Genomic DNA, 24,061 nt, shown 5'->3' on the forward strand with positions numbered 1-24,061 from the left:
TACTGATCATTTTCAGCTTTTATTCTTGCAAATGAAATTACAGATGCAAAGAAGGTGCCCATTTTCTTAAGTGTTGTAGGAGCTAAAACCTATACTTTATTGTGCGGCTTAGTGCACCCTGATAAGCCAGAGACAAAATCTTACAGTGACACTGAACATTCTGGTGGCACATTTTTCTCCAAAACTGCTGGTAATTGCAGAGAGATTTATGTTTCACAAAAGGAATCAAGAAGATGGTGAAACAATTGTGCAGTTTATAGCAGCTCTGAAGAAGCTTGCTGAGCACTGTGAATTTAATGATGTGTTAAATGACACCCTATGTGATAGGTTAGTGTGTGGTCTGCACAATGAAGCAATACAGAAGCGCATATTGACAGAGGCCTAGCTCACCTGGCAGAAGGCCATTGAAATTGCAATCTCTATAGAGCTGGCCACAAAGGAAGCCCAACAGCTCAGTGCATTGACCAGAGTGCATAAGGTGTCACAAGAACCTACTCACAAGACAGTGGGGAGCCGGGAATGTTACTGCTGTGGAAAGCTGGGTCACCATGCATCGGAATGCTGATGTAAAGACTTGGTGTGTGGACAATGTGGCAAAAAGGGACACATTGAGTGTGCCTGCAAACAAAAGAAAGAAGAGGCAAACCGGAGAAAAAGAAGCCTGCTGTCTGGTGGATCAAAAAGGAAAATCTGCACACAGTAGAGCAGACTCAGGATGATCAAAGTGACACCCAGTCAGAAGAAGTGGTGCCATTCCATGTCTTGTCCATGGCAGTTGGCTCACATGAATACTGGGTAACCCTGCTGTTGGAAGGTAAACCTATATACATGGAATTGGACAGCAGTTTCGCTGGTCTCAGATACTGTGTATAAGGAGAAGCTAAAGCATCTCCCACTTAAGCCAACAAAAATTGTTCTGAAGACATACACTGGAGAAGCTGTACCCATGTTGGGCATTACTGATGTTAAGCTGGAGCTCAATGGACAGACTACTAAATTGCAACTGTTTGTGGTGGAAGGCAATTACCCAGCCTTAATGGGAAGGTCATGACTTAGGAAGATCCAGCTGAACTGGGCAGAAGTGTACAGGATGGCTAAAGAAGAAACAGATCTGACAGCTGTATTAAAGAAACATGCTGCTGTTTTTGGAGAGGATCTGGGAAGTATGAAGGGAATCACTGTGAAATTGAACATTAAGCTTAACAGCCAATCAAAATATCTGAAAGCCAGAACTGTGCCAGAACTGTGCCAAAAGTTGAAGCAGACCTGGAGTGCCTGGTCAAAAATGGAGTCCTGGTACCAGTGACCCACAGCCAATGGGCAACCCCAATTGTTCCAGTATTGAAGAAAGATGGCTCCATTCGGATTTGTGGGGATTTTAAGGTCACTGTGAACCCGGTGTTGTGTGCAAAGCAATACCCTCTTCTCCGCATCGATGACCTCTTTGCTGGCTTGGCTGGTGGACAAAAATTCAGCAAGATTGATTTGAGTCAGGCGTATTTACAGATGCACATCGATGAGAAGTCCCAAGAGCTGCTGACTATTGTGACACATAAAGGGCTGTACTGATACTGTTGCTTGCCCTTTGGAATGACGTCTGCTCCAGCTTGTTCCAGAGGACTATGGACCAGATCTTGAGTGGCCTTCCAGGAGTCCAGCACTATCTTGACAACATCCTGGTCACTGACAAGAATGAGGAGGATCACCTTAAGAACTTGGAGGCTGCTCTACAAAGACTGGAAGAGTATGGCGTACAAGTCCGCAAAGACAAATGTGAATTCTTCCAGCCCTCTGTTGAATATTTGGGACATATCATAATGCTACTGGCCTTCATAAGGCTCCTGGAAAAGTCAAGGCTTTGTGGAAGCCCCATCTCCTGAAAATGTAAGCCAACTTCGCTCTTTTTTTAGGGCTATTGAATTATTATGGAAAGTTTATTCCACAGTTAGCAACACTACTAAAACCACTACATGAACTTGTTGGCCAGAACAAAGTCTGGAAATGGACTGAAGCCTGTGATGTTGCATTTAACAAGGCTAAACGCGCATTGCTAAATTCAGAGATTCTGACACATTTTGATCCATCCTTACCTCTACAGTTGGCCTGCGATGTCTCCCCTTAAGGTGTGGGAGTGGTCGCATCACACATTATGCCTTCAGGAGAGGAGAGACCCATTGCTTTTGCCTCACGCACCTTAAGCAAAGCAGAAACGAACTATGCCCAAATTGCATTGGGAATTGTTTTCAGAATTTGGAAATTTCACCAGTACCTGTTTGGACAGAAGTTAACACTTCTCACCAGCCATCGACCTCAACATAAATGTTAGGACCATGCAGGCATTCCACCATTGGCTGCTAACTGTATGCAGCGATGGATATTGTTGCTTTCTGCATACACATGAGATCAAATATTGGAAATCCACTCTGCACTGCAACACAGATGGTCTTTCAAGGCTGCCTTTACCAGTTAATCATCAAGATATTGGCCAGAAAGAAATCTTCTACTTTGAACAGGTAGAGAACACACCCATCACTGCCACTCAAGTAAAGAAGGCAACTCGCGTGATCCAGTAGTGTCCCAAGTTATGGACCTAGTGATGCATGGAACATCTCTACAGGACTCTCAGGTCTCACCCAACCGTCTTCCCTACATGTTCAGGAGGATGGAGTTATCAATCCATTTTGGTTGCTTGTTGTGAGGGATACATGCCTTTATTCCACCACTACTGAGATCACAGATGTTAGAACAGCTACATTCAGATCACTGTGGAATAATGCATGAAGCTACTTTTGGTGGCCTGGCCTGGACAGTGCCATTGAAGATAAGGCAAGAGCTTGTACTTCATGTCAGAGTGTGAGGAACGTGCCTCATTTGGCACCCCTATACCCATGGGACTGACCTGAAAACCTGTGGCAGCATATTCACATTGATTTTGTTGGCCCATTTGAAGGAAGCATGTTCCTGGTTGTTGTAGACACCCACTCTAAATGGTCAGAAGTCTCTGTAATGGCATCCACTACTGCTGAAAATATTATCCAGAAACTGTGTGAAACCCTTAGTAGTTTCGGTCTGCCAGAACAACTTGTGAGCAACAATGGACCGCAGTTCATCTTTCAGGAGTTTGAAAATTTTATGAAAGCAAATGAGATACATCACATCACTTTAGCACCGTATCATCTATCCAACAATGGATTAGGTTTGAGCAGACCATGAAACAAACTTTAAGATCTGCAAGGAGACATTTGTCCATTCAAAAGCATCTGGACACCTTCTTACTATCCTACAGAAACACACCTTATGCTGTGACCAAAGCGTCCCTGGTCTTTCTAATGATGGGATGACAGCTGCACACTTGCTTTGATCTGCTGAAACCCGCCAAAGCCGGTCAACAGTCAACAGCAAAACGAAGTCATCAGACACGCACACAGAACAAAGACCGAATCTTTAGTCCTGGACAGCCTGTCCTAGCTCAGAACTGTGCTTCTGGAGCTAAATGGGTCCCGCCACAGTCATCGCTGAAACAGGACCTGTTTCCTATACTGTCCAGACTGCAGATGATCTCACCTGGTGGCGGCATGTAGATCAATTGTTGCCAGGTCATACATGTCCCAAGGACACATCTCCAGTTGAACTGCCTGACCTCACCATTACAGGTGAGATATCATCGAGTCAAGAGTCAACCGTTCCTGACTGCCCTTCTCCATCCACCTCTGCAGCAAAAACAGCCCCCTCCCCTGTTCAAGCAGATACAACATCCTCACCTGTTCAAGCTACGAGTCCTGAGCCCATTGTTAGACCCACACCAATAACACCTTCCAGTGCAAGAACACCAGAAGTCTGCCGTAATCCACCTAGAGAGAATATGAGATGGTCAGTTTCTAACATCTGAATTTTAATGGACTTTCCTGGGGCTCTCTATTCTTATGACTATGGTATCTGAGCGTATGTCTACACAGCAAAAAAAAAAAAAAAAAAAAAATCTATGGCAAGAGGAGTCTCAGAGCCTGGGTGAGCTCACTCCGTCTTACGGGGCTCATGCTGTAGGGCTGAAAATAGCAGTGTAGATGTTCAGGCTCGTGCTACAGCTTGGGCTCTGAGACCTTGAGCCTGAACATCTATGCTGCTATTTTTAGCCTCATAGTGTGAGCCCCGTAAGTTTGAATCAGCTCACCCAGGCTCTGAGACTCGCAGCTGTGTTTTGGTTTGTTTGGTTTCTTTTTGCTGTGTAGACATATCCTGAGTGTTTTCCTGGGGAAGACACATACTTCCTCATGCCATGTAATTTTAAGCTGTATATCTAAAAAAAAATGTATAAACACTGGAATCAAATTAAGCCTCATTTTCTAATTGTCAGTTTACATTAGAAATATCATCTAAAAACTACATGAGAGGGGAGCCTGTATCTTATTCAACCCTATCTGGCAACCCACTACATTCTCAGCAGATGAATACCCATGCCACATTGTGACCTGTAGGGAAAGGGAAAGCTTTTAGAACTTGGATCTACTAGCTGTTACCATAGCCATCATTCTCTGTGGGACTCACCAGATGTAAGTCAATGCTTTGGGAAAGAGAAAGATAATAGTTAAGACACCCACCCCCAACAATCTTTCTACCATGTCTTTCCCCTTTATTTAAAATATCCTCCACACATAAACTGTCAAAATTTGTCAGGTTGACACGGGCCATTATGAAGCACAAAGAATAATATTGGCTGTGAGTATACTCGTAAAGCAAGCTCTTCTGAAGCTAGGTTTTGAGTTTTCTTGCCTTTATTTCAGTCAAAACAGGAAACGTGCAAGCTGTAGGCTGCACTTCAGTCTTTCTCAAGGACAGTGTTGTGAAAGTAATGATTACATTTCTAAAATAACACAAGTCAAAGAGAGAGAAGGTTGATTAGATTGGCAAATTCATTTCCCTGCTGGTGCAGGATAATTTCCTACAGTACATTGTCTAGCATCTAGCATGGATAGCTTCGGTAGAATTTGATTTTTTGACAGATAATATCGATGTTTGTGTTAAGAATTTTTTAGATTTTTATTGATCCAGATTTTCACTTTTGCATGAAATTATGGGGAGCTTACGCAACAGGAGTTAGTAAAATAGTTATTAAATAACAGTAGATGTTGAGATTCAAAAATTAAAGCATTATAACTGTTAAAACAAAGTGTCAACATCACATGTCAAAATATGCAAAGTAAATATCTTTAAATAAAATTCTAAGCTATCACACAACATTTTGCTTTGCCTGTCTGTGAATTTTGATTATTATTGATGGAAATTTTTTGTCAATTTGTGTATGTATAGTAAAACCTACCTTTATCAATATTTACTGATAAAAATCTAATCCTTCCAAGCCAATGTGTACATTACGTTAAAAAGTTCCCAACAATGTGGCTTCTGCCATTTACCTTGGGAGATTAGTCCTCATTTAACAAACCGCAAATCAGGAAGTTCTTGCTGATCATCCTGAACTTTCCATTTGTTAATTTCATCTCATTAATATTTTTCTATACCCCTAAACTTTTAGTAGTTTAAAACAAAAATGTGTGCATGACATGCAATCAGTGTTACTTTTCTGGCTTGAAAAACTAAAGTGGGTTATTTTTGCCATTTACAATGTAATCGTGGCATTGCTGTCCCAAGCCTGGTTGAAGATACTATAATATTCAGTATGGGCCCAATCTAGAACCCAATTGAAGTGAATTGGTTTTGGACTAGCCTTTGACCACAGTCTTACTGTAGAACACATGAGCATGACGCAAAACTGATTGGTCACTTGATATTTTTTAAATAGCTTTTTAACAACCTTGATCAATGGTTTGCTCCTGGGAAGGCCAAATTCTGGCTGGATTTATTGTGTCTGACTGCAATAAAGGAAAGTAAATGTCAGCTCATGGTTTAAGCCTTTTTATGGAAAAGTTGACTTGGAAGGCATATTTGGAAACATCATTATCTAGGCTATCATCTCTTATCCTCAAATAACCCAGTCTCAGTTATTTTTGAAATATATTGCATCCTTCTTAACAATATATGGCAGACTGAAATTATAGGCCAGATTCTGCTTTCAGGCTGGTCTACACTATAGACTTAGGTCGACAGAAGTTGCCTTATGTTGACCTAATAATGAGGTGTCTATACTACCAGGTCCCTTCCGCTGACTTAACTCGCCTGTTAACATTGAATTAAGTACTCCATCTCTGCGAGAGGCGTAGCGCTTAATTCAGTGTTGATGGGTCAACAGAGAGGCAGTGTAGACACAGCGTTGTGTAAGTCGACTGAATTGGTCTCCAGGAGATGTCCCACAATGCTCTACTGTGACCACTCTGGAGATCATTTTCAATTCTGCTGCACAGAAGCCAGGTACAAAGGAAACAGCCCCTCCGCTGTTAAAGCCCCTGGAGCTTTTGAATTCCCATTTCCTGTTTGATCAGTGTGGCAAGCTTGCCAGCCCACCTGATCATGGCAACTCTACACTCCAAACACACTCCAGCCTGGAGTACACAGGAGATGGTGGATCTAACGGTCTGTGGGGAGAAGAGTCTATGCAGGCACAGCTCCGATCCAGCCAAAGAAACATAGACATCTATGAAAAGATTGCACGGGGTATGGGGGTAAAGAACTGCACACAGGGACACACAGCAGTGCCATGTGGAAATCAAAGAACTGTGGCAGGGGTACCAGAAGACAAGGGAGGCGAACAGTCGTTCCAGTTCTTAACCACAGACATGCTGCTTCTACAATGAGCTGCATGCGATTCCCTGTGGTGACCCCACCACTACCCCCAAACGCAGCGTGGATACCTCCCAGAAGTCTGAGCTCCAGGCCGCCTCAGGCAACAACGAGGAGGAGGACATTTTGGATGAGGAAGAGGAGGACGAGGAGGAAAATGGGAGACGGGTGAGCAGGGATCCATTGTCCCTGAGAGCCAGGGGCTATTTTTAACCCCGGAGCAGTCCAGCTGGTCACAGGACACCATTGTGACTAAGCATGTTGCTGGGAAAGGCACCTCTGAGTTTGCCATTCCAGTTAAACTACAGGGGTTACATGCTCTTATGTTTTATATTTAATATGAGCAAAAAGTGAGGTGCAGTGGGTATCTGCTTCCCAGTGGCCACTCCAGCTACACAGAGGGTGCCACCCAGAAAAGACTGTTTATGGCCTGGGAATCCTCCATGGAGTTCTCTAGGAAACTTTAATGGAGGTACTGCCTTATTTCTGAGAAGGGCTGCCTTATTTCTTCCACGACAGTAGGACACTTTGCCACGCCACTCCAGTATTAATTCTGCTGGCATCATTAAGATACACAGCATAGCTGCATAAGGTCCAGGTCTGTACCCAGATGCTTGCAGCATCTGCTCCCTTGCTGCCTCTGTTACCTTCAGGAGACTAATATATAGCATCACCTAGGGGAGACGGTGGAAGTTTTCAGTACCAGTGCTCGTACCGCAAACAATAGAGCATGTGATTTCCCAATCATGGTGATTTCTGGGTCCCTCAACCATGGTTTCCCTAACATGCCGGAGTTTTGGGTGGCAGGATCGGCCTTGACCTCAAAATTTGCAAGCTCAGGATGACTACTACCAGCAGCATTAAGGGAAGAGGGTTGGGGTTTCCTGTGCTTTCCCGTAGCCACAAACCCCTTCCCCCCAGGCTGCTTCAGACAGAGACTGCACTTTGGGAGCCTTAATGTTGGTCCCTGGTCTCCAAGCACCATCCATGTTGCTAACGGGAGGAGGCATTGTCCACCTGTACTCCTGACGTGGGTTGTCCACCAGTTGCAGCACAAGGTCTGTCGGCCATGCCACTGGGCCGTACTCACCGCGGCTGGAACAGAAAACCAGTTCATTGAATAGCTAGGGATTCTGATTATGTTCTTGCTTGCACTTCAGTGTAACAAGGGGAGTGATTTTTAAATAGCACCTTTGTATTAGACCCAGAGTATGCACTGACTATGGTTGCCTTGTGCTTTGCATGCCTTACAGTGGAAAGTTTGGCCTTCAGTGCATCCTCCACACCGGCGGAGAGGCTTCTGCAGATTAGAAGGAAGAAAAAGAGAATGTGCGATGACATGTTCAATGAGATAATGAGCGCCCCCAGAACAGCTGACACGGAGATAAGAGCCTGGAGGAATTCATTGTCTGAAAGACATGGAGAGCATCCCAGGATCATGAGCATGCCATGCAGGACAAGATGCTGTGGCTTATGAAGGACCAATCAGACATGTTGAGGAGTCTGGTTTTATTTCAAGAAAAGCAGCCTGAGGCTAGAGTCCCTCTGCAGCCCCTGCAGCACAGCCAGCAAACCTCACCCTCTTCCCAATCCCCCTCCCCCAAACGTTCCGGGAGGCGGGGATGGGGAGGAAGTTGCAGTATCCCTTCCACTCAACAGCGGGGGAGGGTTCTAAGAACAAAAGGCAGCCATTCAAAGACCTTTGATAGACAAGACTTCTGTGCTTTCACAGGCAAGCTGACTTTGTTTCCCCCCTCCCGATTTTATCACATCGTTTGCCCAAGGTTCAATTATTTTCCTATTCTTTCAGTTTCTTTATATTTGTGCAATAAATGTCAACATTTTGAGAATTAAATAGACTTTACTTATTCCAAGTTTGGGAGGGGGGAAGGGGTAGGGAGATGCAGGGAAACGGATGCATTGGAGGGGATGGTATGGGAAGGCACAACACAGATAAGCGGCGCACATTACTGTGGATCATTACTGAAACGGCTTCTCAATGCCTCCCCAGGATGCAGAGCTCCTCACTGGGATCTTCTTATTGCCTTGATATCAGGCTGACAGGTAATTGTGAGCATCCAATCTGCCTCTATGCCCCATCCCTGTGGAAAGACAATATGGAGCACGCAGTAGGCAGCAATAACAATGGGGATATTGCTTTCACTGAGGTCTGACCTAGGAAGCAATCTGTGCTAGCGACCCTTTAAACGTCCAAAGGCACATTCCACCACCTGCACTTGTACAGTCTATTGTTGAGCCACCCCTTACTGCTGTCCAGATGGCCAGTGTATGGCTTCATGAACCATGGGAGAAAGAGGAAGGCTGGGTCTCCCAGGATCACTATTGGTATGTCAACATCATCAATGGTTATTTTGTAATCTGGGAAGAAAGTCCCTGATTGCAGCTTTCTGAACAGACCTGTGTTCCTAAAGATGCATGCGTCATGCACCTTTCCTGACCATCTCATGTTGATGTTGGTGAAACGGCCTCTGAGATCCACCAGCGACTGCAACACCATAGAAAAGTATCCCTTTTGGTTTATGTACTCTTTGGCAAAGTGGTCTGGTGCCAAGATAGGGATGTGTGTGCCATCTATCGCCCCACCACAGTTAAGGAACTCCATCATGGCAAAACCATCCACTCTGTCATTCACATTGCCCTTGTTAGCAGAGTCACTACCCTTCTTGTCAGAAGTCAATTGATGGCCCTGCAAACTTGGATCACAACAGCTCCCACTGTGGATTTACCACCTCCAAATTGATTCCCCACTGACTGGTAGCAGTCTGGCATTGCAAACTTCCAGGGTAATCACCACTTGCTTCTCCACTGTCAGAGCAGGTCTCATTTCAGTGTTGCTGTGTTTCAGGGCTGGGGAAAGCTCTGCACAAAGTTCCTGGAAAGTGGCCTTCTGAATTTGGAAGTTCTGCAGCCACTGCTCACCATCCCATAATTGCATAACGGTGCGATTCCACCAGTCATTTTCCTGCAATCAGAACCGGAGCTCCACCACATTCAGCTGCTTTGCAACTGCCAGCAGCAACTGGGAATTGTTTTGTTCTCTGGCTTGCAGCAGGGCTGCTTGAAGAACATTGCAATGTTCCGTGTGGCGGTCTGTCTCGGCTCTGGATATACAGCAGAATAAGGCATGAGGTGTTTATGATGCTCACAACAGGAACGCACAGCTGAGCGGGCACCAGGCTTCACAGGCTATGGCATACATGTGACTAAGCCAGGTTTTTGAAAAAAAGTGCAAAAAAGTATGATTTGTTTGCTGTTGATATCAGGGAAGGGAGGAAGGGAGGAAACTGCATCATCGGACGTTGAAGCCATGTCCCCATTTTGTCCTGCAACAGTGTGTTTGTCCCATGAGGCATTGCAAGCCCTTCCTCAATCCCCTTGTGGCTAGTTGCACTGTGGGATAGCCACTCACGGTGCACTGCTGCATCGATGCAAACTCTGCTAGTGACACACACTCCACTTGACACAATGAGCATGTGTCTGACACGCCTGACTGACTTAATTACTGTGGCAGCTGGATGGCGACTTAATTTAAGTTGACTTAACCGTGTTGTGTAGACATGCCTTCAGTCACATTAGTGGAAATCTAGACTAGCCCTATTGACATTACTGGAATAACTCTGTATTTACATTTGCAAAGGTGAGATTAGAATTAACCTCGCCTCTCTACAATTTCTTTTTAAAATGGGATGCAACTTCAAACATATCTTTCTTTTGTAACAAAGCGTTCTTGATCCTGAACACCATGTACTTTCTGTATTTCTTCTCCCTTCTTCAAATACCTCCTACATTGCATAATACAAGTAACATAATACTATGTAAAGCTTGTCCTCCTCCCCCTCATTCCCATGGCAGGTGCCCTCTCTCCCTACGTTATTCTTATATTATTGTTTCTCAGTTAGTTTGTAAGTTCTTTGGGAGGCTGTTAGTTATCTATAGAATGCCAGGTTTATCTGTGGTGATGTGTTTAAAAATGATCTCAGATACTCACCAACTTTCATGCTTGGGCCCTAAGTTTTATGACATATCTCTGGATTCTACTTTCAGTTGTTTGAGAAATAATCCGCTCTGGAGCTCTTGCAGTGCGGCAAGATGCAACTAGTTGGAGGAAAAACTTCAGGGCACCAGCAATTTAAAATGATGTCAGCAGACAAGGGGCTCTGAACCTTGCCATCTGCTCTCAAAAGGTAGACAGTGGAATATGGGATATCTTTCTGCTCTTGGAACATTTGCACTTAGTTTTTGGGTAGGGTTTTATTGGCAGGATGTTATATAAAGGGTTAGGGATGTATTTAGTGATAAATTATAGTGGGACACAAGAAATTCTAACTGAAGGACCAGTTTGCTCCATGACAAGAGTACCTAACAGGAAAATCTGTGAGAGTACAGATACAGATCATGGCTTTGATAGTTTGGCTACTTCCAGTACCAAAAGACTCTAATACCTCCGAATGTCTAGGAACACTGAGCACTTTGGTTCTGTGGGACCAATCCTGCTGTGATTACTCAGGCAAATCTTCCACTGTGGGAGCTTTTTTTTAACAGAGCAGGGATTGCAGCATGTGGCCCTGTTATAGCTTAACACTTTGCCACACTTTTCCATTTCATGAAAAGCACATTAGTGTCTTGTTTCTGTTAATCTCCATTTTAAAGCCATTTTAGTTTCTTTCCTTTACAGGTTGCATGGTACATGATCAGGCTTTCCCTGGCACCTTTTTTCTTAATTTTATTTAATTCCCACATACACATTGTGGTGACTTACACCAGCCAATAAGGCAAACTGACAGCTTCAGAAGGCTGTGCCCAGAGCTGTTATAGAAGTTAGCCAGTAGAGGGTACAATATGAGCAATAAATTCAGTTTCCATGTCCTGTCCATGTCACCTCTTTCTGCACCACCACGTACCCATGCCTGAATAATAGTAGCATGAAGATAGCTTACGATCCTGTTACTGGGCTGACAAAAGGCTTCCATTGTCAGATTTCAGCAACATTTTTCAGGTAGTGCACTGTATACTCTTAGCCACCTCAATTTTCTATAGCAGCTCAAGGTGGGAAGTATATTCCCCCTTCCCCCCCACCTCCTGTCTCAAACTTTCCACATATATTAATTTATTTTTCATGCTTTTGGCTGTGAATCAATATCTTGAATCTATCCGTTCTTGGGTTTTGTTAATGAGTGATCATGAATTATTCATATACTGGCAAATGACACAATGAAATAATCAGGCATTAACTACGCACTGTAAATCAACCATGAATGTAGATATTTGCAAACTGAATATATTTCAAGATTTATACATTTATGGATCGTGTCTGGAAATTAGTTTGCTGACTGAAATAAAAACGAGTCCCATTGGTAACTCCTGGTAAACTTTACAGGGGTTATCTGAGCACTGCAGTGTAAGTCAACTTTTGCATGTTTCCATTGCACTTTGGCTTTTGTGTTAGACAATGCTACCCTTAGGTAATCTGGTAGGTAAATAGTTAAGATTCATCTACTTAACTGGTAAGATGCTGGCTACTGTTTAGCTGTGGCTTATAAATACCTAGCCAGTGGGCAGCAACTCAAGTTTCTTTATGCAAAATAGATTGGGGGGAGGGGGAGGGAATTCTTATGGCAGCCATCTTTCAAACCAGGCCCCTCGTCACAGGTCCGGTAAGAAGGAACTGCTCGAACCTACCTCTGCCATGTTAACAGCCTTGAGAGGGCCTAATGGAGGACAGCTATCCCCTATAAGATCAGTAGAAAGCTGGAGAGAGGGAGAGACACTGCAGGAGGCTCCCATAAAAGTCCCTAACTGGGAGAAGGGTTTGGGCCTGGAGACCAGAATCTGAGGTTCTGCTAGGAAGAATGGGGAAGGACTCCAGCTAGAAGGAGCTGGAGTAGCTGCTTTGTAAAGAGCCATCTGGGACTGAAGAAGAGCCCTGGGGCTGACAGATCTGAATAGATGTATTTTGGGACTGTAAAGATAGTTTGAATTGTTTGTTAAAAAATCCAGACCCCAAGCAGGTGTATAATTGGCCACCAGAAAGCCTGTAGTGGAGTTCTTAAGGGGTTTGAAGACAGGAAACAGAGGCAGGACAATGAAGAGCCAATCCTGACCACAAAAGAGTGCTCAGGAGGTGACTGACCCTGTTATACCCCTGAATGCATTCAGCACCTTGAGGCTCCATTCAACCAATACTGGTACTGCAGTGTGGGTACATTCAGTTCTTTTTTCTCCTTTCCCCCTTTTTTGGTGGGATAGCAGGGGAGTGCTTCATAACTTCTGAAGTTTTGCACAGTCTTTCAAAGGGATGTATTTTCTATGACATTGGTTCCTTATGTTATGGTATATGTAAATACAACCAGCTGATAAAAGCATTTCAGATGGGATTGATCTTAAGAGGTGCTGAGTACAAGCATCTCCGACTGAAGCCAGGGCACTTGTGGTGGTGTCTGAGAACAGTGCATATTCTTCTACATGAGAAACAAAACCTATGATGAATAAGGACACAGCAGCTGGGGCAAATGCCATATGATCATGGAACCTGAATGAATTTGAGAGTTCCAGTCATTGGGCCCTATCCTGAGAGGTGCTAAATACCTGCTGAATGCCCACAGATCCTCTCAAATTCATTCAGATTTTGTGATCAGACCCGACTTCTAAAAACATTTTTCACCACTGCTACATATTTATGCTAAAGAATTTTTACTACTTATGTAAAAGAATATGAACCCTTATTCAGTACTACTACAAATGTATCAAGTCTATCTGTTTCATAAGGAATTACAAAACACTAGAAAATATACTGAACAAAACTCTACTGTGTTTACAGAGAGGGACAGAATGGCTTACTAGGCCTTGCCCATATTTAATGTCTGGGTTTCTATGAATTACTTGTATCTAGCACCATAAGAAGTAAATGGAAAGAGCAATTTCACAACAAAGTATATTAAATCACAGCAGCTCAGAACCTCAGACTCTGGTCTCCAGGCCCAAATCCTTCTCCCAGTTAGGGACTCTTATGGGAGCCTCCTGCAGTGTCTCTCCCTGTCTCCAGCTTCTTACTGATCTTATAGGTCTGCTCCCCACTCTCCTGCCACATGGGATGCATTATGTGAGATCACCTACTGTTTAGTGGCCTGTGAAGCACCTAGGTTTGTAGACTTGGGTGTGAATTTTCTGGCACAGTTGCTGGATATATTTTTTTTTTACACTATATGCAGTGAGAGGCATCTGACTATCTGAGACCAAGATCAAACCCTAAATATTACATTAAAGCAAGCTGTGTTATCATTAAAAATAGCCATGAGAAAGTTAACCTTCACCATCCCAACATGTTGTTGTGATGCATCTTTTTTAAAAACAATGGATCAGTTTTATGACTTGGAATATTTGTTTGGCTCTTTTCTTTCCCCCTCATTCTCTAATAGTAATACCAGGTAGCCCTGGTAGAGATTTGTTTGTGAACAACAACTGCTTACTATGCCCCTTCCCACCCTGCTACCCCAACTCCAAATCCTAGGAAAGAATGAATGTTACAAATACCTTTTAAACCTGGAGTTCAGGATAAAAATGCTGATAAGCTTTCCCAAGGTAGGTGCTGTCATAAGCATCACAAAGAAGTGAAAAGAAGTAGTTTCCATACCACAACAGAAGCCCAGCTGCAAAGATCTAATTTAGGTAGCTAGCAATAGACTCATTCCTTTGGCTTGTGAGTATATGTAATTTTTACCACTGCTAGGAAAGTAATGACCATACAACTAGAGCTGTGTTGTGCTAAGTTACATTGGCACCTGCAAATCCTACTTAATGCACTGGGTTGATCTATACTGTTGGGTTAAATGTCAGAACAAACACAGGTGTTTCTGAGATTCCAAGAATCTGCAGCTCTGCAAATAAGGGGTTTTGAGTACAGCACGGAGCAGGGTGAGGGAGGGAGGGTGAGAAGCTCAGGATAGCACAAGGATTCAGGGTAGGAGAATGAGCTGAGGGTTCTATCAAATCCTGTTTTTATTTCATTCTTATTCACAAGGAGTTATTCTGTTAAAATTCAGGAAGTAGTTTAAATCCCTAATAATAAATTGTAAGAAAATGCTGTGTTTGTATTTAAAGACCAGTTAAGAGACTGTCCACTGGACGAACTGCTAATGCCTGTAGTTTTATATGCGGATGATCGGTTTCCACAGATCTTGGGGTGCAGACAGATATGATCCTCTGCTGTGCCTGGCAGCAACTTAAATGAAAATGGCTGCTGTGTATCAGTCATTGTGGTCCAACACTATACAAAACCTGAAGTGAAGCCAGTATAAGATCAGATTGAGCTTTGGACACTACAGAACCCAACCCTCTTCTGTAAGCTGGGGAAGAGGATCTAAACAAACAAGATGTAATAGGGAGCACAGATAGATGAAAAGAGAAACAAAATTCAGATCTGCTGAACTGAAGGGTGTTTAGAGCCCCAGAGACAAGTGGTGGACAGGTAAGGTTATGACTGTTTGCCATCAGTAGGGCAGGAAGCTACTCTGACTCTACTGGAGTTGAGTAAATCTCTTGACTCAAACAACTTCTTGGATGTCATTTCTTCCTATGACTTACTACAATGTTAGACAGGAAAGTGTCTGGGTTTGGAGAATTTTGGGTAGGAATTCTTCACTTGTCTACAATGTTCAACAAAGGTAAGTATTTGCAGACCCCAAACCTAGCCACCTCTTTCTGCCATGTTCATAGACTGTTGTCCTGAATTTGGGTTCTTGCTGATCAATGATTACCCTCTGCTCCCAGCCCTCCTCCCTTCATCCAGGAAAGAGTTCTCAGTACTAGATTCTTTTGGCTTGTCATGGGAAAGTGGCAGGCCTTCTCCTCCCTCTCTTCTGGGAATGGGTTCTGTCTTGGGGTGTACAGACCCCATTATGTCCCACCCACTAAAGGGCTGTTAAGGAGTGTACTATCTCTTTTAAGGGACAGGCGGGGGGCCTACAGGTGGGATAACTTGAGGTGTAATCAAGTAGGCCTGGCTCTGCCTTGGTTGGATGGACTATATGAATAGGAAGAGGCAGCTGAGGAAAAGGAGAGTAGAAACCATGCAGGCTGCAGTGGTGGGTGTTTGCTCTAGGAGACTAGATGAACTAGAGACTGTTTGTGAAGTTCAGGTTTGGGAGCTGAATCAAGACCCTGAGGTGAGGATCTTATGAACTGTATATTGTACTTTCTCCTGTCCTGAAGCCATATTAAAATAGGTGATGCTGTTTTTTAGTGTGTCTGGGCTTCGTCTCACACGAGGCTGTTAAACCTACTGCTGCTCCAACTGGCTGTGGGAATATTAAGATGGGGCATATCCAGAGCAGGCTACAAGAGGTTTGCAGGGACTACCCTCACCTGTACATATGGTGCCAAAACAGGGATTGAAACCCCCACCCATCAAGGAGGGATGAGAATGCAGAGAGGTGCCTATGCTATCCATGGCTATGAGATGTCTTATTTTCCAGGCTGGTGTTTGGAGAAACAGCAATGACCTCAGAAGTTCCAGTCCCAGGCTTGGTGGGGAACTTGGTGGGCTGGAGGCTGTCCTGAATGCTGAAAAGGAAATACATATGCTGTCCTGTCATTTGGGTGTGTGGGCTGTCTCCAAGAGGGCCATTTAGGTTGGGTCTGCTCCTGGGGAACCAGAGACTCTATGGATGGTGGACTGACAGAATTGCTGAGACCCCTTGCTCCCTTCATGTAGTCCATTTTATTTCTCATATATAATTATTCTTTTAACACTAAATTATTTTAAAACTCATTTGTTGCTCATTAATTCTCTAGTCCTGCAAATGCTTTAGCATATGCATAGTAATGCTTACTATTAAGGATATTGGAACCCAGTGAGACAGCTGCCAAAGCTGGACAAAGAACAAAAGGGATGCAGTTTGGGGGCAGGAAGAGTAATGTCCCAGGATAATGTAGATGTGGGGGAAAAGGGCATGTTAAAAGATGCAGCCCTACAAGGACTTTGGACCAAAGGTCTGTTATTATGGGGAAGTAAGACATTGTAGGCCTTGATGTAATCAAGGAGGCCCAGTCCAACCCTAGAGATGGGCTATATAAACAGGAAACTGAGCAGCAGAGAGGGGAATGGAAGCTTTGCAGACTGCAGTGAGGGGTGGTTATCTCTCAGACTTGAGGAGATGGGCCTAACTAGAGACTCTGTGAACTTCAAATGTGGGACCTGAACCAGGGCCCTCAGGTTAGGCTCTTATGAACAGTGTATAATACTTTCTCTCATCCTGAAACCCTATTAAAAGGGGACATTTGTTAGTGTATGTTGACTTCTCCTTGCTTGAGGCAGTTAAAGCTAACCTAGGCTGCCCCAATAGGTGGGGGAGGGGGAACTAAGGTGGGGCACACCCACAACATCCCACCAGGCCGCAAGGGTGTGCAAGGACTCTTCACACCTTTACAAGGGTTAACAGGGAGATAAGCTGCCTCCTCTGGTGGGGCTGATGGAGATCTGAAAGGAGGGTGACTGTTGGAGAAGTTGAGGAACCACTGAGAGTAGATTCCTCCAGCAATGGACTGGCAGGAAGCTGCCCAGGTAGTTGGACCTCCAACAGAAGAGGCTCACTGATCATGTCTGGGCAACAGTCTATGGGAGAGGTGAGGTTGGAAGCAGTAAGAGGTTGGAAGGAACTGACTCCAGCTGCTTCACCCAAGATTGGAACCCAGAGGAGTGGGTGGGCCTTGAATCTCTTATCAGCCCTGGCAGAGAGTTTAGTACAGCCTGAAGAACAAAGTCTGGAGACTGACCCTTTGCTAGGGTTACTGGCCTTCTGACTTGTCAGACTCTTTCCTGCCTCAAAGAGGAGAGAGATTATTAACAATCCAGCCAGATGGATGGAGTCATAGCAAGGAATTACCAGACATGGGACTAAATGGTGACTTCTTCTAACAAAAGGGAAACTGAAGCAGACTTGCCTTACCATCTTGTGCAATTGCAAGGGGGAACCAGTGCCTGAAAGTAGCCCAGAACAAACTCCTTGAGGAAGCTGAGGGTTGACTAACCCTTTCTTTTGCCCTAGTCTGGAAGTAAAATATTGCCCCAGGTGTGCTTCACCTAAGGATGGAAAAGACATACCTCTTTGGCACCACGGTCAACAAACAGACAAACATGTCTAGGGAGCCTTGTGAGGAGTATGGGGCTATAGGGGGTAGAAGTAGAGCAGCCAGGACCTACCATGCTTGAGGAGGAGGAAGACTCTTAAAATCAGTGCCTTCCAGTTTGGCCTGCACTTAGCAGATCACCCCCTGTGACTTAGCTATCAGGGCATGTGCTTCAGTGTGTGGTGACAGTCACTCATCTAAACTAGTGCTTTGTCTGTGTGTGTGTATGTATGTCATACTGTGAGTAATTTGTAGGTATAAAATAGTGAATGTAAAAATGAGCACGATTGCATCAAAATGTTTACTTTAAATATGAAGTGACTTGTAGTCCTTAACAGTGTGTACGTCAATACATTTTTTATGAGTTGATAGCCTGGTAGCCTTTCAGGGTTGTAAAAATGATATTTGTGGCCTTCGAGCCAAGAAGGTTGGGAACCACCAGGCTAGTGCATATACAGTAGGACACAGTAACTGGCAAAGCATAGTGATGAATGATGACATGACCCAGCCTGAAGTGACTGTAAAAGGAAAAAATCTGTACCCAGTGTCAACATACTGGCCTTATTCATGGCTTGCCAATATGAATTCGCACAGTGAGTATGTGTTCTGAAGACAAAAGAAATCACAATATATTAGGTGTTTGGACTAGACGTTATTTTAAGCTCTACTTACCCTACAGGCAACTTTCATTTCGTGGTAACACAAGTTGCCCTGAAGACCCTCATATCTCCTTAAAACAAAGGCAAAATGGAGGAACTAGATATTTGGTGGCTTACAGAAAAGCTGATTGTATTTGCACAAAGCTTGTTAAAAAGACCAGGAGGTGCACCAAGGCTAAAGTCCTCTAAGTAACAGGAAAGAGTAATAACTGTTCTCTCCCCACCCCACTACTGCTTTGCCCGTTGCATAGCTAGTAGGGATGTAAAAATTAGTTTAATTAATAATTCGTTTAAACATTCTAAAAATAGAACCTTTAAACAGTTAAGTGCATTGGGGAGGGGGCGGGGGAGCTGTGCTGGGCTCAGCTTCTTACTGCCAAGCCAGAGCCGCCTAGCTGCGGCTCCCCCCTGTCATGTGTGCAGAGCCGTAGCTGGGCAGCTCTCACTCGTGTGGAGCTGAGCTGAGCCCAACTGCAGCTCCCTCCCCGCCCCACACTGAGCTCCGCGCCTCCCCGTGAGCAAGAGCTGCCCAACTGCTCTCGCTCGTGGGGAAGCTGGTTTAAATGCCCGGTTTAAACGCTAATCATCCGTTTAAGACGTTTAAACAGCTGATTACCGTTTAAACATTTAAACGTTTAGGCTTTAACATCCCTAATAGCTAGCTATTATGTTTCTAATCTCACTACTATCTACTCATACCATTATACCATTGCTATACGTTCCTGTTCTACATAACAAATGAATGCTTTATAGAAACAGTTCACACATTTTTTTTACTCTTCTTAATAGTGACTGCTGTAGCATGTTGCCTAAATTTGTCACTTTGAGGTTTTCTCGTGGCTTTGTGTCTGGCCCAGTAGAGAAAACAAGGGGTTGGGAATAAGGAAACCTGGGTTGTATTCCTGGTTCAGGTAAGAGCTTAACCTTTGTGCCTCACTTTACCCATCTGTAAAATGAGGGTAATAGTTGCCCATCATAAAATACTGCTGCTGTATTTCTCCTGTGTTTCTGTCCTGTAAAGCATGAGTTCTCTGCCTGGGGATTCAGACACATGTCAAGGCTCATGAGCACCCTGCCCTTCCATATTACTAAAAATGGGAGCATGGGATTCCAGCTAGTCCTGGCTAGATGGTAGGGGGATCCCGATATAGTAAAGATGGAGGACCATTGCTTTAAGAATCTATTCTCCCTATTCTAGTCTGATTCAGTGCAGAAGGAGAAAGCATTGCATTGTGAAACAGGTTAGGTGCAACACTTGTTCATATTCTTCTACAGCTGGGGAACACATCTCCATGGGCTTCAGTGTGCCAGTGGAATTTTCAAAAGTGGGGCCATTTGTAGACCTAACCTAAATGGTCATAACACCATGGCCTTCAATGGCATTGTACATGCTTATGTTAAAGCTGATTCTCTTATCTTGAAATCTACCAGATCTTGCTCATGGAGACTCATGCTGCTTTTCTTTTAAGCCTCTCCCTGGAACAAAGAGAGACTTGGTGTGTTTTTCAATAGCTCACTTATACTCTCCCTCATTTAAATTGTCACAGCTGGTCAGCCCTAAATCTATTGATCCTTCACTTAGTAGCATGAAAATGCCTCTCTTTTAAGCAGACCCTGTCCTTTACAGTACATAATGGTGCATGAGTTCCATGGCAAGACCACTCTAACTAAAAACATCCCAAAACTTCAGTGTCATCAAAGCTCTGACTGCCTCTCCTAGAGCTGGTGACCTGTGATACCACACACCATGTGAACACTGTTTGTTTTCCATTCTTGCCTTCAAGTTACAGCCACCTGTACTCCTGGGGGAGGGGAAAGTCACTATAATATTTACCCATAGCTGCTACAAACAGAGCACCTTTTGTTTAATGCTGGCTGATGACTAGACCAAAACTGTTTGCAGAGGCGTGTACACATCAGTCAATTTTCTGGGGGAGTGCTAAGGAGTCAAAGACATTTGAATGACTTGTTTAAAAAGGAGGCTACACCCTGAAAAATCTATCAGAGGCTCAAATGAAACGCTATGTGTAATTTTACAAGGCAGCATAGGGAGGCTTCAACAACATAATTAGCTTTCTGAAACAGTAATTATAGCTTAGGCTCTAATTGTAAGAAGTCTTAAGGTAAGAGCAGGGTCACTTGACTTGTTAAGGTATAAGGATGGTTATATGCATGTTCAGCTTTTTATGATGAGACAGCGTGCTGGGGAAAACAATATATCTTTGTGCTGGCTGCTCCAGTGTTTAAAACTCTTCTTATAGGGCTTGTCTTCAATGTAGAGTTAACCTGGGATTTTACTCAGGTGTTGCCTTTTATCCCCTCTGTCCCTACACAGCTTCTCCCCAACACCCACTCAAGTTTGTTGCTTTCAACTTAAGTAAGTAGGCATGGCTGTGGGTGTGAGTTAGGGCTTGGGTTCTGCTTTAACTTGGACAGGTAAAGTGTCTACTTTGTAGTGAGGACACGGGCTAAATAACTCAAGTGCTGATAGTCCTCCAGAGTGCCTTCCCACAATTCCTTCTCTGTGCCCAGAAGGCCAGACAACTTGTCCCATAATATTTTCATTCTTTACCAGCAACGCTCAGCTTACTGCAGCACAAAGAACAATGGGATATGCCCTCAGAAAGGCCTAGTGACAAATCCAATCTATCAATTTAACTCTGCAGTGCAAATCTCCCAAGTGTCAAGGAATCTGCATCAGGTAAGCCCTGCAGTGAGGCTGGACAGGGAACCCCCTCTCTTCAACCATATCACAGAGGTGTTTGTGTTGGCTCCAGTTATTCTAGCATGGAGGGAACCACAGGGGGGTGAGGAGGTGAAGGGGTATAGGATCCACTCCTATATGTCCAGTTACTGAAAATCCCTACATCAAGGAGTTAAAGGGTGGTGGCCACTGTTCCAACCGATAGGTGCAGTTTTAAGTTCTTTGATAGTAAATTCTTTGGAACAGGAACCTTGTTTTTAGACCTGCCTGTGAAACTCTTAAAACACTGTTGCCATTACACAATTAATAAATAAGTAAGGCTGTGTTTCATCTCTGCAATTTATCTTTAAGGTGAAGGCTGAATGCCACTCCTGTTCCCACGTAATTCACACACAGCCAGAATAACTGGGCACTATGTGAGGGGGAGCAGGACTCCTCCCAGAGAATTAGATGCTGTGATGAGATCCCTTTTTTGTGTTGGGAGAAGCTGGGGGTGGATGGATTTCCCGACACTTGGTTATTGCTTTATGAATAGCTGTATTGATGAAGCCTTTGTGTTTATGTGTAACTTCAAAGAATGCTCATTGCTATATTAATCCAGATCAGATTTCAGGGGCGGTGTTAGAATACAGTAAAAGCCAGCTGTCTGACTGTTTGAAGAAAATCTTTCATGTTTAGCTTAACATCCCCAACCTAACAGCAATATTAGACCAATTTGTTCTTGGAACAACTGCTCCGCTTTTCATTTTCTGCTCTTCCCTGAAATGGTAGTTCATGTAAATGAACAGAATTTGAATCTATCCCTTAAAACTCAATTCCTCAAAGTGCTTTGCTCTTCCCTGTCAGTTTCTGTATACTGTGTTCCTCCTAGATAGTCTTTTGATGGTGGTGTTTACATCTCCCTGAGCTTGGGACTATCCCCTCTCAAGGGGCAGGGAAAACCAGCAAATCTTGTTTGCCAGTTTTATTTAGTAAACAAATGATGCAAGTTGAAAAGACTATAGTACATTGTGACTATAATTGTAAGTTCCTGAGCACCACCAACACCCCCTGCCCCCAGCCTTCTCACCAACAGACACAACAACCCCCACAAAAACAAACAAATCCTTTAAACACTCCTTTTCAATTTCAAGAAAAGTGCATCTTTTTAGAAAGAACTAAATGGTGGTGGTGGTGATGGGGGAGTCCTGATGCATTCTGTTGTTTACTTGAACAATGCATTTAGCAGACTACTTGTTCATTTATAGACCTCATAAAATCAACTGAGGGTGGGTAAAGAATCTGGAACAGAGAGGAGAAGTGAGGAACTGAAAAGTTTGATATTAGTTTTTTGGGTTTCTTTTGTAAGAGGAGGGGATGTTGAGGGAGGAGATTTGTGAAATAAGTGATATTGAGTCAGTGTGTGTGGGGGGTGGGGAAGTCCCACATAGAATTTAATATGGATGAAACCAATAGGCTTCAAAAAAATTTTTAAAGGATGCAGTAGAAATTACTTTAAACTATATAACTTCCTTTTAAAATACAATCCTTGTAGAATATTATAGCAGGATAATGTATAGTTTTTTATTAAATCCTATGGCTTGTTACAAAAAAGTCCTATACTTCTGTTCCATAGGGTTTTCCATAGTGTCTTAGGGGCAAAGGCAGAGAAATCACAAAAGTGATTCTTGAAGATGCTTAGACTTAAACATTTTGACATTATGATGTTATCTTATTACAACTCAGATATATATATTTTTTGCTTATAGAATATCCATGAACAGATGCTGATTTTTCCCAGCTGGAAAACTTTTTTCTCTTTTCACATGGTGCAGGCCAGTAGAAGAACAATATATCATGTTAGAGATTTTTCCAAGCAGTCTAGGGGATTTAGATAAATATCTAACTTTAATAGAAGAGGTCTGACTATATCTCCTAGACTCCTTGGAAAATCTTGACCTACATAACAACATATATGTTCCTGCACAGAAACAGATGCATTTTCAACAACCCAATTACATCTATACATCAGAGGCATGTTATAAGTCTAAAATCCATTGATGATTGTGAGACATGTAGATACTATGAAGGTTTTTGTAAATATCTCAGTTGTGTTGCAACATTTTTATCTTTGTTTCATGCTAATTAAAATGTCTTTCAATGGCTGGAATTACTAGATATTTCCCCCACTGAATCTTCAGAGAAGTTACTCTATATTTTTTGATGTACTTGGGTTTGATTGTACCTTCAGCTGAAACAAAATTCTAAATCATATGTTCAGATTTGTAACTATTTTATATGAAAGCCCTGGGATAAAATTCATTAGTCTTCTAATGTGGTGTAATGTTGTTCAGATCTACATTTCAGAAGACTGAATAGGAAAATCCAAACAACTTCTTAGCTTGAATGACTTGTAATAAACCAGATCTTCTCACTGAGCACTGTATTTGTATCCTGCAGTTTTTCATAAAAAAAAAACTGACTGAACTCTGCTCTAGTTGGCCACTATGTTTGTAACTCCACAAAAGAGAAGACTCAGCAATTCAGCATGTTGTTGCCAACCACGAGTTTTGAACTGGTGTAGCAACCTAGTGTACCAACTAGTATGTGCGTTATTTGGGTGACAAACCCAGAAGTTATCGTCATTGTGTACTTGATCTGTTGCATAATTTATGGATTGCAGTTATTCTTGAACTGAACTGTATATTTTGCAGTACTTCTATGGACTTTTTTAAACCCATAAATGTTTCATGAGAAAATTGCATCTGTTTGCTACATGGTTAGAAACCTGCTTTTTTTGGATGCTGCTGTTAAGCAGTTTGATAGGAATTTCTCTATACTG

At 43.3% G+C, this 24,061-nt stretch overlaps 1 long non-coding RNA gene across 1 annotated transcript; it reads left to right on the plus strand.

Moving 5' to 3' along the window:
• The first annotated feature begins 15,809 nt into the window (after nt 1-15,809).
• Nucleotides 15,810-16,400, plus strand: LOC137160525 (uncharacterized). The gene is made up of 2 exons (XR_010921903.1): nt 15,810-15,914; nt 16,224-16,400. It is a non-coding gene; the product is annotated as an uncharacterized lncRNA (long non-coding RNA).
• Nucleotides 16,401-24,061: the final 7,661 nt, after the last annotated feature.

The sequence above is a fragment of the Emydura macquarii genome, unplaced genomic scaffold (assembly GCF_026122565.2).
Source record: "Emydura macquarii macquarii isolate MOO-44397 ecotype Brisbane River unplaced genomic scaffold, CSIRO-AGI_Emac_v2 contig_2205, whole genome shotgun sequence".
NCBI classification, from domain to species: domain Eukaryota; kingdom Metazoa; phylum Chordata; order Testudines; family Chelidae; genus Emydura; species Emydura macquarii.